We start from the raw sequence: 16,485 nt of genomic DNA, 5'->3' as shown, positions 1-16,485 counted from the left end.
CCTCGCAATATATGCCCACTCTAAGATGGCACCCGCATTAGTGCGTATGGGAAGTGAGCTAGATTCAGTTGGTCATCATGGTAATGCGCTCCTCCCACATGACCATGTGACTGGTTTCCCGATTACATGATCGGCCGGTCCACAAACCTGTATATCGCGCACAGACTTTAAAAGGCGCGAACGTCTTTCTGTTGGCGTTCCTGGGATGATTTACGGTCCCGTTATGATACCTGTACGGTAAGGAGTGGGCTCTCTGAGGATGCGTTAGGCTCTTCATTTGCTGAGATTAGATCTCCATCGAGGGAAAGTTCAAATGGTATTGACATCTTGGGCGAGGGTGTCGCTGTCAGGAGCGCACTGCAGTACTTTCACTTTACATCGCTTTGCATTATGACAGGCAGTGCTTTGGTATGAAAATGAACCACGGTGAGGGTGTTGGTTTTAAAAGCTCATTGCAGAATTTTATTCAACACCGCTATGCATTATGACACGGAGTGTCTTGGTATACAAAACAAACCATGGCATAGTTTGGTTGTGTCGGATATTATTTCCTGGCTTAACCATGTCTGATGCCTATTTACACAAAATCCATTGTGTAATTTGATTTGGATGTGTGTGTAACAACCCGTGTTGAAACAAGTCTGCATTTTCTCTTTGGGGTATGAATTGGATGGAACCAATGAGTATTACAAGTCTATTGATGATTTGGACCCCCCTGTTTTTAAATAAAAGTGTACATCATGTGAGTGGTACTCTCTGGGTGGGTCATTCCCACAATAATTACATCTGAATTACTTACAGATTGATACTACAATCTACAGTAAGGCGGAGAATTGCCTGACCGGCTGGTACGAGTGAACATGGCTGGTTCAGGGTAATGTGACCCTTCATTCTCATTCGCAGTTATGAGAAATATGTGGAGAGCAAATGTGGTTCAGAATGGGTTCTAATTGTTTTTAAATTGTGTGTTTTTTCAACTCGACAGTTTCCTGATTTAAAGATGCCCAACGCTGGTGTAGCAACAGAGTGTTAACCCTGATGAATCTGCCATAAAATGTATTGGGCAGTGAAACATGTTGGTTACAGGTAGTGGTATGCGACAGTAAGCTACCAGCCTTTTTAATTCAGCAGTGCATACCTTATTCGGCAATAAAGTGGTACAGTTGGTGTGACTGCTGATTTTACCTTCACTCTGTATTGTCTGTCACGTCAGGGAGCTATGCTCTGAGCGCCTTGTTCTGCACTTTTACTTTTACTATCTGTCTCACTAATCATTTTTTTGAGTTGTGACACGTTTGTTTATTGGAAAAGGAATGGTAAGCAATGATGAGAAAGGGGTAAAGTATTGGTAAACATCTGACCAATTTCCCCGAGGGTGTTCGCCCGTGAGGTGCCTTCCTCTCCGCTACACATTTTTTCCTGTTTCAATTGTCTGTGTGTGGTTGTATGTATTGCCCCAGTAGGGCTGACATCATAGGTTGTGTTGAGTTGAATACACACTGGAACCCCCTATTAGTAGTCACAAACAGTGCTTTGGCATGGACAGTAGGGCATTAGAGACAATAGATACCCAATCATAGAATTAAGAGGGGGTAGATCTAGAATTTTACGATAGAAGATTCTGGTGTAGGATGTTCTCATGCCCGTTAGATGATTGCTAACTAAAGTCCTGGGTACAGGGATTTCTTGTGTTTGAATTTCATTGAGTGGAGGGCTTTTACCTATGGTACCCGTCTTTCCCTCTAAGCTCCCCTTGTTATTGTCTGGTCTATGAAGCACCAATGCTTTTCCATCCTAGATCGGGACCACTCCACCATATAGCGAAGCTGTGCCGCCTAATAATAATGTATATGATGGGGATGGGGAATCCCAGCCCTCCCTCTCTCATTTGCCAATGTTTGTTTTTTGAGCATGCAGACCCATTTATTGTCCCAAATAAAAGAGAAGTTGCAATTTCCTCAGCAATTGGTCGATGTGGTAGTGTTTGCATTACATATAGGGCCAAATGTAGGTAGCCAAATACCGGTCGGTAATGGAGTAATTCGGTAAATTTCACCGTTACCGACCGGTAAATAGGCATGCGTGATGTAGGGAAAAAAGAATCAGTAAATACCGATTCCTCACCATCTAATCGGAATCTACCGATTCATAAATACCGAATCGGATAAGACTGATTCAGAAAATACCGAATCGGAAAATACCGATTCGGAACATAAGAAATGCTAAAAACGATCAAAGAGATGTAGGAAAAACCGTTAATTAAGAAATCCATGAAATTCGGTATTTAAGAGTCGCAGTTACCATGGATTGATAGCAGGTGGTAACCAGGTGCAGGCCATAAAACAGGCCCCAAAATGCAACAGTGTGATCAGAATGGCGGCTTTCTATGTGATAGCAAGGCGGCTTCGGCTACAGGCAGCAGGAGTGAGGATCTGGACACGGAAGGAGCAAGTCTACAGACAGCGGATCACACTCTTCCAACTTACTGAGGCAGAGATCCATGAAAGGTACAGGCTACACCCCCACACCATCCTGGACTTGATAAGGGACCTGCACCCACTCCTGGAGCACCCAACACCAAGGGCGCATGCCATACCACCACATGTGCAGGTGCTCTGTAGCCTACATCTCCTTGCATCTGGCAGTTACCAGGGGGTAATAGCTGCGGTAGGTGGGGTGTCCCAGAGCTGCCTGTCCAGTTTCTTTAGGAAGTTCCTGGAGGCCATGATGCAGAGAATGCATCATTACATCAGCTTCGCTGACATACATGTGGAACTGCTGAAGACCAAGACTGACTTTTACCAAATGGCACAGTTCCCACATGTCATTGGCTATATTGATGGCACACACATCCCAATCTGCCCACCTGAAGCCCCTTAGTACATCTACAGGAACAGAAAGTCCACCCACTCCATAAATGTGCAGGTAATCTGTGATGCTGCCAACATAATCACAGACATCGTGGCCAAATTCCCTGGAAGCACCAACGACTCCTACATCTTCCAGAACAGTGGGATCTACACACGCCTGGCAGCGGGGGGATTCGGAGAAGGATACCTGCTAGGTAAAACACTGTGACACACCCTGATAGAAACTGCAGATGTAGATGTTGTTGTGCATGTGATTAATAGCTCTCTCTTTTCCACATAGGCAGTAGCGCATATGCCATCCGCTCATTCATCCGCACACCCTGAGCCCAACACAGCAGGAGTGGCGCCAGCAACAGATGGGAGACAAAGACGGGCAGAGATCACACGCAACTATTTCTAGGTAAGTAAGGAGACACAGCCAGTTGTTGTATGTATACGCAGTAGTTTTAATATCTTGGCACTACGCCAGTACACAAAGGCCCAAATGTGCCAGTCCAATTGTTACCATCCATTTGGGAAGTCTTGGGTTACTTCACCCATTCCAGTTCAGGGAGTGTGGGCAGCATCAGTGTCTGAGGGCACGCCCACCGGTGCTGGATGCCATTGGCTGGCTGGCCTCACTGGCTGTGTGGGCGGTGGCAGCCCCATGCCGCCTGCTGCTCCTCCGGGTGTCAGTAACAGGGGGGGGGTCATGCTGCTCCTACTTGTGGTCTCCTCGCTCTCCCCCACATCCAGAGCACCAGTATTTGTCGACTGAGCAGTCAGCAGCACCTCAACTGCACTTGTCACCCTCACAAGGCCCCTGGAGACTTCACTGCTGCAGTGTGCCAGTCCCTCCTGCATGTTGACGCAGCGCCTGCAGAGCAGGGAAGTGGCAGGGGCTAGCCGGTTTACTGCCCTTGTGTTTTGTTCAGATCTCTGCCTCTCCCTGCGCCTTGTTGCCCTGTCCTCACCCAGCTTGCTGCACAGCAGCAGCACTGACTGGGGCATGTCCCGCATGCCCGCAGCCATCTCTCTCATTCCCTCCGCAATTGAGCCGATGCCCTTATCAATGTTTTTTACATTTTCATTTAGGTGCTTCATCTGTCGTTGAACCGACTGGATGGCCTTCCCCTGTATGCGCTGCACCTTTACCAAACTTGCCTCCAGGCCGCAGAAAACACCAGGACACTCACCATGTTGGTTTGGACTGCTGTCCCTGGCCCTGCGGCGTCTGGCACCTGTGTGGGCCCCCTCGGCGGTGGACAGCTGATGAGCATTGCTGTCCTCAACTGCCACGGATGATGTGTCACCCCCCACCGTGTCTTCTGCGGAAGACTCCATTTCCCAGAGTGTGCCCACAACATGCCTCCTGGTTCTTTGCACTGCAGGTGTTGCTGCAGCCGGTGATGCTACCAGTTGAGGTGAGGACAGGAGTAGTGGTGAGGCCAGCAGCTGTGGTGACGCCGGCAGGTGTGGCGAGGCTGTCAGTGTTGGTGATGCCGCTGTTGCTTGTGTGGTGTGCCCTGCACTGGTACTCGCCTTCTGTGTGCCTTCCCTCAGGGGGGCACTGCCTTCCTTGTCCTTGGGACGTCTGCGAGATGTCTCGCCTGTGGACAGAAAATCGTACGTTAGCTCGGTGGTCCAGCAGCCCTGCTTATACAATTAAATTCTCATCTCTGAAACACTGTATATTGCCTCAGCTTACTCATCACTGATGTGTGTCGCATGCCTTGTTGTTTGGTGTGTTGTCTGACATGGTAGCTTTTTCACTGACTACATCTCCCATAATGCATTGCTGGTGTATACTAAAACCTGTACTGGAGTGGGGTTCACACTACCACATTGGGGATGGGGAAGGGGAAGGGGTGGGGGTGATTGCTGTGCATGCTTCTTACCTTTTTTGGTGGCAGCTCTGGGTGAGCTGTCTGAATCCTCAATCCCACAGATGCTGTCCGGCTCTATGGTGGACTCCGCCAGCTCCTCAAGCTCAGTCAGGGCAGGTGCCCTCTTCCTCCCTCCTCCTGTGTGCGTCGCTTGTTTCTGGAGCTCAGCCATTTTTCTCTTTGTCACGCTCCAGAGGTCATACCACCTCTTCTTGAGGTCGTCGATGTCCCGTGGGGTCACTCCAATGGCATTTACCTTGGTTTGTATAGCCAGACAAATCTTCCTTTTGGCAGATTCTGCCACCTGCAGGGACTGCTTGCCAAACAACTTGTGGTGTTCCTTCACTACCTCCTCCACAAGGACCTGCAGCTCAATGGTGCTGAATTTCACCTTCATCTGCTCCTTCCCTTTCAGTGTCCTTGCTTGACATCGTGCTGTTTTCCTGGAGTAAGTATCCCAGTGTCTCAAGGGCTCTGCTCTCCGAGCCTCTCCAACAGCTTCAGATTGAGTGCACCTGCATGGGTGTGGCCACTTCCTGGTTGGGAGGTGGGGCGGTTGCACCGGATTGGCTGATTCCTTAATTGTTTCTTTTTTTGAATTGCCGATTCAGTATTTATCGAATCGGTATTTACCGAATCGGATTTCACAGATTAATTAGGTTTTTACCGATCGGTCTTGGTGATTTGGTATTTCTTTACCGAATTTTACCGATTCGGTATATATTACCGAATTTTTTCCTACATCCCAAATACCGAATTCTTATTACCAATTCGGCAAAATTCGGTAATAATCAGTATTTAAGATTTGGTATTTGGGATTTACCTACATATGGTCCATAGTATTTTAGGTAAAAAGGTAATTTTCCCTGCCGTTAACCTTCCCAACCATGAAAGGCATAATTACGGTCCGCTGTGGTACTCAAGGTAGAGTGAATGAAGACCTAGGTCACTTTGTCACTGGATTCATGCTAGCCTGGCTGATGAGGGGTGTTACCCTGAAACGGTCCCAGGATGCTTGTTTCAGATCCAGGGAAGACCTGGGTTGGCAGTTCGGGCTGGACTGTTCCCATGAGGCACAGGGTCAAGATTCATTTGCATATAGCTGGGTCTGAACTGGGGTGGCGAAGTGAGCTAAAGAACGATGAAGGATTCAACCCAGATCTGTGACTGGGGGTGAGTGTCTGAAACTTTTCAGCGCTTCGTCCATCATCTCCTTGTGTTTGCTAGGTAAGTAACGCCATGGGTTGAGCAAAGGAAAGAAAATTGACTCTCAATATGGGCTCTGTTCGTCTGTGGAATTGTAATACCCAGTATTTGTGTTTTCTGAAGATTGACATGAAACCTGAATATCCTGCCAAAAGCGTCCAGCTCCTGCACAAGGTGGGATAGGGAGGTAAGAGGTTGCATAATAGTCACCATCACGTCATCAGCATACATGGCTAACTTATGGTCCTTACCCCCATCTGTATCCCAGCTACCTGGGTGTTAACTTGTATCTTTCTCGGCCAAGGGCTCCATATATAACGCTAACAAAAGCAGTGGGAGCGGACATCCTTGTCTGGAGCCTCAATCTAATGGCAAAGGGGTTCAAAAGTACCCCATTCACCCTAGCACATGTCATCGGAAGGCGTAGCTGCTCCATATCCATCTCTGAAAGTGTGTCCCTACGCCAAATTTCTTCAAGATCAGGCAAAGGTATGGCCAATGGACGCGATAAAATGATTTTTCTGCATCACCGCGAGAGGTAGGGCCGGTGTATGAGAGTGATGTACCTTATCAATAAGACGGCAAATACATTTAGTGTTGTCACTACAACTTAGTTCGGGTATAAAACCTTCCTGATCCAGGTCCACTAGACCTTGCATATAGAGGCTCAAGCAGGCTGTTATGACACTGGTGAAAATGTATGCATCCACAATGAGGAGTGATATAGGGCGATAAGAAGCACATGACTTAGGGTCCTTTCCAGGTTTGGGAGTAACTGATTATGGCATCTCTCATTGCGCCATAAGTGTTTCAGAGCTGCTAAAGGAATTTAAAAAACGAGGAAGGATTGGGCTAATTTAGGGGCAAGGAGTTTATAGAAATCAGCAAGGTAGCCACAGGGCTCGAAAAATCCACTCGCCCACTCGCATTGTCGAGCAAGATTTATTCAAAACAAGCTATTATTAGGGACTACTCAAACTTTCTGGCAAGTTGAAAATCCTCTAATTTCAGTCACAGACCAAGAACAAAAAGTAAATGTATGAAGGCAAACTGACGTTTTACCTCTGTCCCTGAAAGCAGAGCAAACTTGACAAGATAACAAGATTTAAATGCATCTATATTGCTCACAGTGACAGAGCAATAAAAATGCATTTAAATCTTACCTTGTCACATTTGCTGGCTTTCAGAGACAGAGGTCCAAAGTCAGTTTGTCTTCATACATTTAATTTTCTTTCAGTGACTGAAGTTAGAGGATTTTGTAAAGTGAACTGTGTCACAATTAAACTGTGCAAAGCATGTGAAATGAAAGGCTGTAAGATGCAGGGATGTGGAATTCCTATAGCGAAACGCCCAGGACATACTGTTTGGGGTCAAAGGCAACAAGTTTTAATGTGTATTGAACTTGTTATGCACACCACCTGCTGAGACACTCTATCGCCCAACCTTCTACTGACTAAGAACTGCTGTCATCTCTGGGGACGCCTGTTGAAAGGTATTTTGGAGTGGTCCAGGCACCTCATATCTGCATAATATTGGCTGCCTGAATTGCTGTTTAACGGGGAGTGAGGGAACACGGTCATGGAGCAAAGCAGGGAGCTCCATAATCATCTGCAGAGCGCACCAGAGCAGATCACATGGGCAGTACTGACCATCCTGCAAATACTCATTTTGCGGTCGCTGCGTCCTCAATGGAAGACAACTTCACCTGGCGCCCTGCTACCGGCTCTAACTAACTGCTCCACCACTCCTGCCAGTCGCTCTGGCCTACCTGATGACGGGGGCTCCTGTTGCTCCTGTCTACTGGCACGGGACCTTCCATGCATCTGTCTTCAATGTGTACTGGATCGGTCCCACCTTCCTGTCTGTGAGACCCGACAGAGAGGTCCACTGAGCCTCAACACACGCCCACTGCCCTTTGGAACAGAGGTACATTGTCAACTGTTTCCTACGGAATGCCACTGGTTATGGCCTTATGAGCTGGAGTTTGAAGTTTTGGCTGGGCCCTTACAGGTTGCCTGTATGAGTCCCTTTACCTCAAAATAGGCCGTACTAAATGTAAGAAGTTGGCGTGGCATATGCTGTCCACTACTCATCATCATCATCAAAATCTTTATTTCGGCCAAAAAAGCCATAAAAGCAGAGCAAACATAAATATAATACAACAACAAAAGAGTATATTTCATTTCATGAATTAAACTACAATTTATAAAAACATGGAGCCAGCTTCTTTTTACATTTCACCCTGGCAGACAATAAAACTAAGTCGTTAAAAGGTCAATATCGATAAAAAGTAATTATATGTGATGATGATTATGGAATTGTAGGTTTAATCTACAGGCCTGGTTTGCAGACTTCTTCTCTTCCGCCAGAAGGCTTTCAGGTATTTTGCTACTGCACAAACTACCATGGGGGAAAGGTCGGTTTTCAGAACCCTGTATGCCTGCATGCAGTGAGTGAAACCTAGATTTCTGCAGGGCGGGACTAACCACTTCCTTCTTGCTTGCCCATAAGATTGACAAAAAAAAGAGTATGTGCAGCTCAGTCTCTTGGTGGTAGCTGCAGCCAGGGCAATGACTCAGTGAGGGATCAGTCCACTTACTAGTGAAGGCTCGGATTGGGAGACATCCGTACCTCCACTGTAGGTACAATTTCCTAGTGTGAGATGGAAATATAACATCAAGGAATCCCTCCAATTTGTAAGTGTCCTTAGCCTTTAGGAAGGAGTCAGTCAGGGTACCTGACTGCGTGGCCTGTCTCCGAGCTAAAATTTTACTTTCATGGTAGAGTGAAAGCAGCTGTTTTCTTGAAACCGTGAAGCAGGTGGTCGCAGGTTCAAGCCACATGTTGGGTAGCCCCAGACACACAAGCTCGTTTTTTATGTGCTGGAACCAGGGGATATTCCCTGCGATCGGATAGTTCACGACCTCTTGAAGCTCTGACGTATAGCTAGCCAACTCTGGTGTGGTCCAAACTCTGCGCCAAAAGGTTAGGGGACTAACCCCCAAATCTTCGTCCAGTGGCCTTAGTCCCAAATCGAGCCTCATCGGCAAAAGGGGAGTACTTGGGGGGGAGAGATAAAAGTTGCCTAATAAATGTATTCTCCGTTGCCACTAACTCGCGGTTAGACATATGGCCCCAAAGTTCACTGCTGTACATGACCGCGCCCCTAGCCTGTGCTCTATAAATCTCTAGGGGGGGGGCAATTGCCTTGATGGATGATTTATTTTTATTTATATGGGCAATAACTCCTCCCGCCATTTGGGCCAGTTTGAGTTGCGATTTTGTCCTATGGTGGCACCAGGATATATGCTCGTTTAGGGTCACCCCCAAATATTCGAAGGTTCGGACCCTCTCCAGCCTGTTACCGCCAATGCAGGGATTAGATCGTGTTTTAGATGGGGGGGTTGAAAATCATGTATTTGGTCTTGAGAGCATTAATCTCAAGACCATGGGTTCCACAAAATTCCTCAAAATCCTTGAGGACGCGTTAAATCCCCATGGGTGACTTAGACAGGAGCAGGGTGTCGTCGGCGAACATAATCGCCGGCACCCTGCTTCCGGCAAGTCTTGGGGCATCGCTGTCCTGTACCTCATTTAGATGTCCACTACTCTAGTGGGCACCTTGCACCAGTCCAAACGACCCTTATTGATGGTAGGTTAAAGATAACCTTATAGCAAGCTATCCTAGTGGTAGCTGTGGAGAGCAGCCTTCAGGCTAAGTCTTGAAAGAATGTAAAGCAGCTTTTTTTACCAGTCTATAATCTCATGTAATGACCAAATGAAAGGAGAACCACACCAGGTATATATATCAAATATATGTATTTATTCTAAACACATCCCTCTAGTCTCTTTATGAGGCTAAAGGCAAAAGTACATAACATAAACTTATTTAGCACACAGTAAATTAGCACAATATATGATTAGCCCTAGGGGCATCACAAACCATATACTAAGGAAGTGGTATAAGAACCACGACTGACATAGATACAAGGCCTAGAGCCTTCAGACCCGCTGAGGCCACCAGGAACCACCCAAGGTAGTGACACAGGGGACCCACAGGGGACGCGTGCAGTGTCTAAACACTAAAGTTGCGGTTGGAAAATTACAGATTAAGGACACTTAGGAGTGGACTAGGAACAAACCCCTCCAGAACTAGACAGTTCGATAGTCAAGACCCATGGGAGCACCGGAGTGTTACCTCACCCAGGGAAGCTGGGTGCATAGGTGTCTTTTCGTGTCGGGTTTCGTCGTCGTTTCCTATGGTGAGCTGCAAAGAAGTGCTGCAGGCGACCAAGTGGAATGTGTCCGGATGGATCCAAGAGTGGATCGGAGATCTGAAGAACCTGAAAGTAGAGGGGACAGAGTCTGGGTCACTAGCCAGTGACCAGGAAGGCGAAGAGAAAATGTCAACCAATGTCAGGTGAGTTCAGGTGAAGAAGGTGAAGCTTGACTCTTCAGCCACGAGGGCCAGGAGGCGTCGACGACGACCAGGAGCTGGATTCAAGCTGTCTCATGAAGGATGTTGAGTGCTGCGGTGTCCATTTTCGGATTGGACCCAACACGCCTTGGCAACAGCAACCCACGCAGAAAGCAGACCAGCAAGGTCTGAGGGACTCACCCTTTGGAGGGGAGTGAGGGCACGTCTAGAGCAACCAGGAAAGCCCAAGAAACAAAAGAGTTACCTTTGTGGGGACCCACCAGTCGACGGACCAGGGATAGCGAAGGAGCCTCGAGCTGAAATGCTAGAAGCGGGCCCATGAAAAACTCGTGGAGTGTAGGCCCACAATCTTCAATGCAGATGGTGCTCGGGGCTTGGACTACAAGTAGCCCAATGCAAAACTTCGGAAAAGCTTGGGAAGTCGATGCACTTGCAAATGTGCGCGGTGTCCAGGAGTTCCGGTCCCACGTCTCTCGTGATGGCTACAGATCTCAGCTTTGCTGGGATCTTGTGTCGGCCTGGGAGATATCTGGATGTCGGTGTCCTCTGTCACAAAACCTTGGGGTCCGGCGGGAGCCTCTGAAATGCAGACCGGCAAGATGCTTCTTTAGTGGCTGTTTGAACAGGGGTGTCACTCCTTGACCCCAAGGGAGATTCTTTCGTCTTCTAGTTGAAATAGAATGTCGAAGGTCCAGGATATATTTTGCAGAGTTTCGTCCAGGGTAATCTAAAGTCCTAAGGACTGGGGGGCATATGTAGGTAGCCGTTTGCGATTCGCAAACGCCGGAATTCGGCGAATTTTGGCGTTTGCGATTCGCAAACGGCGTTTTGATATGTAGGTGCATATTAGCAAAATAAGGAATTGCAAAAATTGCGATTCCTTATTTTACTCAAGCATTTAAGGAATTAAAAAATGCGATTCAGGCTTAAGGAATTGCAAAATACCACCTACTCCAAGTAGATGGTATTTTGCGATTTCCTTTAAAAATGCATTTTTTTAAAAAATTCAAAGTGCCATGTGGCGCACAGACATGCCCTTAGGGCATGTCTGGGCGCCACATGTACTTACAGACACATTCCAGGGGTGCGACAGGTGCCCTTTGGACACCCTGGCACCCTTGGAATTGCGATTCTCAAATTGCGATTTTCTCATAGAAAATCGCAATTTGAGAATGTATCCCCCTTCATTCCTATGGGCCTCTTGGCCCATGGGAATGAATGGGACACTCATTCCTTAATTGCGATTCACAATTTGCTAATCACAATTAAGGAATATTAGGTAATCGCAAAACAATTGCGAATTATTACCTACATTCCATTTTGCGATTCTCAAATAGCGATTCCTTAAAAATCGCTATTTCAGAATCGCAAAATGGAGATTACCTACATATGCCCCTGGGTTCCTATACTTATACTAAGTTTAGGGGTTGGACTAACTCTAGGGTCCGACCTATGGGTGGACCCAGGGAGGGGGTGGTTACACCTCTTTCCCTTTGTCCAGTTTCGCGCCAGAGCAGGGACTGAGTGCCCCTGCAACCGGTTTGAACTGGCGTATGCACAGGGACACCAAGTTTGCCCCCAGCACTGTCTGAAAAGCATTCACTGAATACACCCACCCAGCCCCAATACACTATTGCCTGTCTGGGAGGTGGTTACACTTCCCTGTGACAGGAAACCTATTGTCCAGGCCTCCACTGCCGGAGTTTCATCCAGCAGCAGGAGGTCAGACTTGTGTCCGTGGCTGCAGCATCCAGTTTGTGAGGCTGGGGCTCTTTTGAACTATTACCGGTTAGGTAAGTGTGTACATGTCTTCTCCCTCTAGAAGGGTGGAATTCTACCCCTTCCGCCAGAACTGGTGGCGGGGGTAGGATTGCAAAGTGTTTGATGCCAAACACAACATGTTTCAATGCAGCCATTCCAAAGTTAGCATTAACCGCTAGGTTATCATGCACTAAGAGTATATGGTCTGGCTGCATCACAGAACAGCTACAGAGAAGTGATTTCGAAAGCTGCAGAGAGGTACTGCTCATGCATGGGCACCCTCTCACACAAAACCAAGCACTCTGCCTTCAGGATTGAGAAGGCCTGCCATAGGAGTGATTTATAGGTTTATATGTGTCAGTGATATAAGGTAGATATAGGTAATCTATATCTAAGTAAGGGGTGCATGCACCACCTTACCCAGGCTGCAGTAGCAGACCTGTGGTGCCATTTTGGAAGGCTTCCCAGGGGTGGCATAATACAAGCTTCAGTCCCTGGTAGGCCTCTGGGGTACCTATGCCCTTAGTACCTAATGTACCATATACTAGGGACTCACAAGGGTACCCAGTAACCAATCTGGAGTGTTCCTAATGTACATGAAACCAATTTAGAGAGGAAGCAGCTAGGCTGGGGTCCTGGTTAGCAGGGCCCCAGCCAGACTAAAGTCGGAAAACAGTAAACACCAGCAAAAAGTGGGGGTAACCATAGTAAGCAGATCCTACTCTCCTACACTAAAGAAACAAAATCAACCTTTACGCCCAGCTGCGGAAATTCACAGCCGGGAAATGTCCATACTGATGATCACCTGACCACACAGGAATGGACTATATCCCGCAGTAGTGCCCAACACAACTCCTGACAAACTAGATCTAATATTGCAAGAAATTTGAGACTCTAGAACAGCCATAGAACAACGCATTTGCCCATTGACATCAGATCTGGGCCTTCTCCACAAAGAAGAAAGAACACGAAGGGAACCGCATTCTGGTCCCCATCAGGCTGCACAGCCTATTATGAATGAATTTAATCAATTAAATTATTTTTCGACCGTTAATTTATTCAACTCTTTTAACCATTATTATTTTCTTTATTCTTAGTTGTTTCAATCCATTACACTCATTTCCTTTTTCTTTTTCAAAAAACACAGGAGCATCGCTGGTTCCACATGCCACGTTTTATTATCAGTCACCCAATGCATTTCGGGAATCAATCCCTTCTTCGGGGGTTTCTAAAGTACAAAAAAATCTTGATCAGTTCCATAATCCCCCTTGAACAACAAGCATGCTCATCTAAACCATTAATTACAATTTTACAATAAGAACTAAACAACAAGGAATAGCTCACAATATCTGTAAATTATTTCATAGCTTCACGCACTTCCTATGTTAGATATCTGTACTCGCAATCCCTTTACATCTTACAAACGAACATCTGAGCAAGTTAGTCCGTAACTACACTATTCTATTCACCCCTGGGACCCCTCATTAATCTTAGTGAACAAAGCTCCATGACGCGCTTACCATGGCGTGGTGTTTTAATCCTCACGTACAGCCACTGATCATGATTTTCGGCCAAACTTCACTGTTTTTCGAGCGGCTACATTCTGCTTCCACTCTTCAGCTCAAAATGCCTTAATGTACACCGCGCAAATAGGTGATCGGCTTTGTTAACCCCAAATACCTGCAGCTGCACTATAGGAAGTGCGTGAAGCTATGAAATAATTTACAGATATTGTGAGCTATTCCTTGTTGTTTAGTTCTTATTGTAAAATTGTAATTGATGGTTTAGATGAGCATGCTTGTTGTTCAAGGAGGATTATGGAACTGATCAAGATTTTTTTGTACTTTAGAAACCCCCGAAGAAGGGATTGATTCCCGAAATGCATTGGGTGACTGATAATAAAACGTGGCATGTGGAACCAGCGATGCTCCTGTGTTTTTTGAAAAAGAAAAAGGAAATGAGTGTAATGGATTGAAACAACTAAGAATAAAGAAAATAATAATGGTTAAAAGAGTTGAATAAATTAACGGTCGAAAAATAATTTAATTCTTTAAATTCATTCATAATAGGCTGTGCAGCCTGATGGGGTCCAGAATGTGGTTCCCTTTGTGTTCTTACTGATTTGCAGGGCAAATGGGCGGAGCGCGGAGAGCGAGCACGCCGACAATGTTTAATGTGGATTCAAGAAAAATTAACCTAAAACAAAGGAGTACAGATGTGTGCATCTCTCCACCATTGTGGTATTACTGAATAAACCTTCTCCACAAAGACCATCACAGACTAACTGATTGGGTCAGGGCCACATAGACCGTGTGGCCCTTGCCCCTCAATAAAAAGCTCACACAAATGATTGGAGGACATACCTCCCAAATATGCCTTCTGTACGACGAGCTAAAGATGCAGAACCAAGAGCACACCACAACTACATGCACATTATAGGAATGCCTGAGGGCACAAAGGGTTCTAATCCCACACTGTTTGTATAAACCTGTCTGAAAACCATGGTGGCTACACAGGGACTGTCAGACATATTTTCTGTGGAGAGGGCACACAGGGTGCCCACTCATCGACCGCTCTAGTGGGGGCCCTCCAGGCCCATTGAGGCCCGCATCCTAAACTTCAGCGACTGGGACACAGTGCTCCAAAAAGCCAGAGAAAATGCTCCAATACCAGTTGACAATATCGTGGTGCCCCTCTTCCCCAACTCCACACTAGCTGTGCAACGTAAACGATCTTCGTTTCTCGCTGCTAAGAAGCAACTCCAGGCAGAAGGTCTCTCCTATGGTCTTATGTGTCTGGGTTGCTCGAGGGTGGTCCATGATCAGCGCACTTTGTTCTTTGACACCCCGGAATCAGTTTTGGACTGGCTTGAAACACAATACCCAAATGCCCATTCCCCCCCATCCCAGGACACATTGTGAGGTCCCACGCGGCGATACCAGTGATGTGCATTATACGTAGCCTCACACTGCTAAACTTAAAAAACTTGTGTACACGTTTTTATACAGGAACCACTGTCAGTAGTACAGTCCGAACTTCCAACATTTAGAGCACTCACCCCAATAATAAAGGATTTGCATTAATGAACCCTAAATACATGTTTGAACAGCATTAACACATGGACACAAATATTACCTTAACTGCAGACATTGCTCTTCCCTGATCTGTAATGTGTTACTGTAAAATGGCAGCCAAAAACTTTGTGCTGTAAGGGTTTAGCCCTACTTGTCCCAAGGAAAAAATTGGGACAGGCAAACAGTAGCAGGCAGTGAAGGGTAGGTCCCTGTGCTGGCGTGCAGATGTGGTGGGGCCAATTTGGAGTATTCAGGAAATTGAGGCCTTCAGTAATAAAAAGGCCCCTGGAGCTGAGATTGCTGCAGGATGATGACACCCACCTTATTTAGGAGTCATGGAGCAGGTAAATCCGCGAGGAAGGCTGGGTGCCCAGGGTCTTCTACCACCCACAGAAGGGGTCCTGTTCCAGGATGCCGTGCTGTTCACAGGCGAGTGCACCTAAGGCCTCTGTAGTTTCATGGGCCACGCAAGCCCGTTCTTGCCACACAGGCTCAGAGGACCTCCAGGCCATCCAGCACCCAACTCCGCGTCCGGGCGGGACCACCACCACTCTGTCGAAAGCGGGCACCCCACCCTCAAACAATTCTGTGGTCTCACCTGGGGCCCGGAGGCGCCGCTGCTGTGCACTGCCGAGTCTGATGGGAAGCTCATCACAAAGTGAGGCGCCAATCCAAGTTTCCAGGCATAGAGGCTGAGTGACGGATGTGGCTCCTAGGCCATTCTGGCTACCTTGCCTCCGTCAGAGCTATAAACGGCCCCACCACCATTCATTACAAGCACAGGAGCAGATATTCAGAGAGAGAGGCTAAGCAGCATAAAAATGTCTCCGGCGTTATAGTGGTGGTTATGTCTTGGAAAGTGACGGATATTTAGTAATTTCCAGTCGCCTTTCGGGAGCTTCACTGAATTCCATCAGCCATCTTAGGCGGTGGCCACCTCCCGCAGGAAGGTTTATGTTTGTGGTTTATCTTGTGCTTGAAAAGGGAGAAATATGTATAATCCAGCATTGTACCAGCCTAGAAGTACCTTATATACTACCTTACCATTTATAATATAGTACTTTTGAACATGTGGGATCATAATATTAGGGAGTATAGGAACCGATATACAGGTTTATATTATACAAAATTTTTGTATGTTGGAACATCAGAGGTAATGGGTAGGCCCATTAATGAAAAGGAAATGAGTGTATAGAGGGATGGCATTTGTGAGCAAAGTGAGTGAAAAGTTGGGTACATTTAGTAATGGTATGTTATACTTCTCCGATAAT

The sequence above is a fragment of the Lissotriton helveticus genome, chromosome 5_1, assembly GCF_964261635.1.
Source record: "Lissotriton helveticus chromosome 5_1, aLisHel1.1, whole genome shotgun sequence".
NCBI lineage: Eukaryota > Metazoa > Chordata > Amphibia > Caudata > Salamandridae > Lissotriton > Lissotriton helveticus.
The sequence above is the reverse complement of the archived record's forward strand: the minus strand, read 5'-3'. Positions refer to the sequence as shown.